This window comes from Hibiscus syriacus, unplaced genomic scaffold (assembly GCF_006381635.1).
Source record: "Hibiscus syriacus cultivar Baekdansim isolate YM2019G1 unplaced genomic scaffold, ASM638163v2 tig00110895_pilon, whole genome shotgun sequence".
Classification (NCBI taxonomy): domain Eukaryota; kingdom Viridiplantae; phylum Streptophyta; class Magnoliopsida; order Malvales; family Malvaceae; genus Hibiscus; species Hibiscus syriacus.
In genome coordinates, this window is record NW_024062903.1 from 2,171,944 (window position 1) to 2,174,904 (window position 2,961).

Here is a 2,961-nt window from a genome sequence, read left to right on the forward strand (position 1 = left end):
TTTTTAATGAAATGTGCTTGGTCTCTTACACTATTGGTCTGTTCAATTTAAATCAATTGATCGTTAACTTCAGTTAACCTATTAACAGAAGTCTGAGTTCACAATTAATAGAAACCTACTTGTCCTTGTCTTCTTCCTTTGATTTTCTTTTTTTTCCCTCTCAACTCTCTGTTATGTTTACCCTAATGCTTTCTGCAACAACAAAAAATGAGTGTTCTCGATTATATTATTATTTTTGCACTGTCTCCAAAAGAAGGAGCAAACGCAAACCAATGCAGGTACCTTTTTTTCTTCTTTTCCTTCTTTGGATCAACAATTCAAGATATCATCTGCAATACTTCACTTTCCTCCTAACTCTTCGAGCCAAAGATGTTATCACTAAAGTGACGAATCTAGAAATTGAAAAATAGAGTCTAAAATTTTGATATTCTATTTTAAAAAAATTTAGATATGTAAATTTTATTATTATTTTTTTATTTTCATTAACAAATTAAATTAAATTTAACACTTTTCTCAAAATAATTGATATACAATAAATCCCTTATAGAGACATGTACCGTCACCAACATGAAAGGTCCAATTAATCCAAACCCCACTTTTTCATAAAATCATTAAGATCTCCGTACTTAATTCCCATTAGTTGTATATTGTTAACAGACGTAAAAACTGCCGAAGTAATCAGGAAACAAAACCGGGTGACGGTGACCCAGAACATGGACCCGAACAGGGTGTTGAAGAGGGTGAAGAGCACAAGGAAGAGGGCGGGGTTCTGGCCGTATAAACCACAACATGTGGCGTTATATCTGTATGCAATGGGAGCGTATGACAAAAGGGCACCAGCGAGATATATTCGGAAGAGAAGTTCACCACCTTCTTCAGCGATGATAACTTTCATACGTGTTCCATCATGTAGGGTGAAATAATGAAAGTTAGATTAAAATGGTGGATATTTTACGACAATGTGCTATTTATATTTTGTAACAGTTTCAGTTTATTGGGAAATATATTAGTTAAACCTCTTTTGTAACCCACGGTTCATTAGAAAATATATTAAAACGAAGAATCTCTGAGTTGCATATGGTTGCTTCATCTTAACTGTACTTGGTAGAAATTTGGCCAGTAATTCTGGGAAAGCATAAACAGATTCTTTACAGAACTAAAAAAATATCTTATATAAATGGACATCATATAAATGCTACAAATAAGATGTAAAAAAGTACTCAAGTATTCTTAGAATCATAAACTACGAAACCAGCAAACCTTCGCAAAGGGTGCAACCAAGCAATCCACTTGTAACAAGATGATCCGCACATGTTAATGGATTTGGTCCAGCTTGTAACTCCCTCAACTCTAATTCTTCCTCATCAACTAGTATTGCATGCTGTCTTTGAAATAAGAAGACATTAAAAGAAATCCCATAAACAGGTGAAGAAGGTAGCTTCGTTCATGGGAAAATCATTTGTTAAAGATAAAGAGGTTGAATATTTTATATGACGGTGCAATTTGAAAAGTTGAAGACCTTGTAGATGAACAAAATGGGTGGATCCTTGGATGGGATGCAAAACAGTGTGTATGTGTTAATGATAAGGTATAGGGATGGCAAACGGGTACAGTTTTGTGGATTCCACACCGCATCCGCTCCAATTGGAGCGGGGATGGGTATAATTTTAGCGGGTAGTGGGCGGGTGTGGATTTATAAAGTGGTACCCGTCGTGGGTTGTGGGCGGGTAATGGGTTTGAGACATTACCCGCCCCGCATCCGCCCGCCCCGCATCCGCCTGCCCCACATCCGCTCACCCAGCTAAATATCTATTAAATTTTGGACCATTATGAATTTAGGTGTAATTTTAAAGACTAATTTATAAATTTTAATATTGTATAATATATAACATATAATTTATCCAAATATTAAGGATATTTAGTCTTTAATCTGGTCTTTAATTAGGGAAATATTCGGCTCTTTGATTAAACTCATAATCCCACTAACCACTTCACTTTCCATGTTCTTTAGCTAATGCTGCCCATCCAAACACAAATTAGCCGTACTATAAGCATTAACATCAAAAACAGCAGTTTCCATGTTCTTTAGCCCCTCAAAACTCATATTAGACGCACTATGAGCATTAACATCGAAAGCAACACAACAATCCAGCTCTGCGACTACATGCTCCCTACAATCTGTCTCCATAACATTCGTAGAGCTACTCCTTTGACAAATTGAAGCATGTGCTGCTACCCCATCACGAACTGTCTGGGAACCAACTCCAACATCCCATTAGTTTGCTGTCAGGCGGGTCTAGATGGGTATGTCGCTAGTGGGTAGTGGGTGTGGGGATGGATTTGAAAATGTACCCGCGTGGGCGGGTGTGGATTTGAAAATTTGTACCTATCATGGGTGGTGGGCGGGTGGTGGATTGAAAAATATTAGGTGGGTATGGGGATGGAGGAGGGGGTATCCGCACCCGACCCGCCCGTTTGCCATCCCTAATAAGGTATGATCACTTTTGTTTTTATTTAATTAAGATATGGTTAGTTTTATTTTTATTTAATTAAGATGTGGTCATCATGGGTTAACTGTTGTTAACAATTAACAAAAATATGTGATGTGATAGTTAGTATAATCAAACATTTAGTCTTTATTATTTACATATTCTCTTAATTTAGTCATATTTTTTTTAAAAATTTTAACATAAAATATATATTTTTAAATAAAAATAAAAAATCTTTAAATTAAGTTAATAATAAAATATATTTAATAAATTAATAAAAATATTTTTTAAGTTAATATATATAAAATATTATGAATTTAATTATTTATACACTAAGATATAAAAATATATATACCATGTTGTCTACTTTAGACCAATAAATGATCTTGGCTTAATGGTTGGATACATGTTTAGTTTCTTAAGTGACCAAAGTTTGAATCTTTTTTGCCCCAATTTGCTTTCCTTTGTTTTC

At 34.7% G+C, this 2,961-nt stretch overlaps 1 pseudogene; it reads left to right on the forward strand.

Annotated features, from left to right (window-relative positions):
• The first annotated feature begins 567 nt into the window (after positions 1-567).
• On the forward strand, positions 568-913 carry LOC120145943 (annotated as a pseudogene).
• The last annotated feature ends 2,048 nt before the right edge of the window (positions 914-2,961 follow it).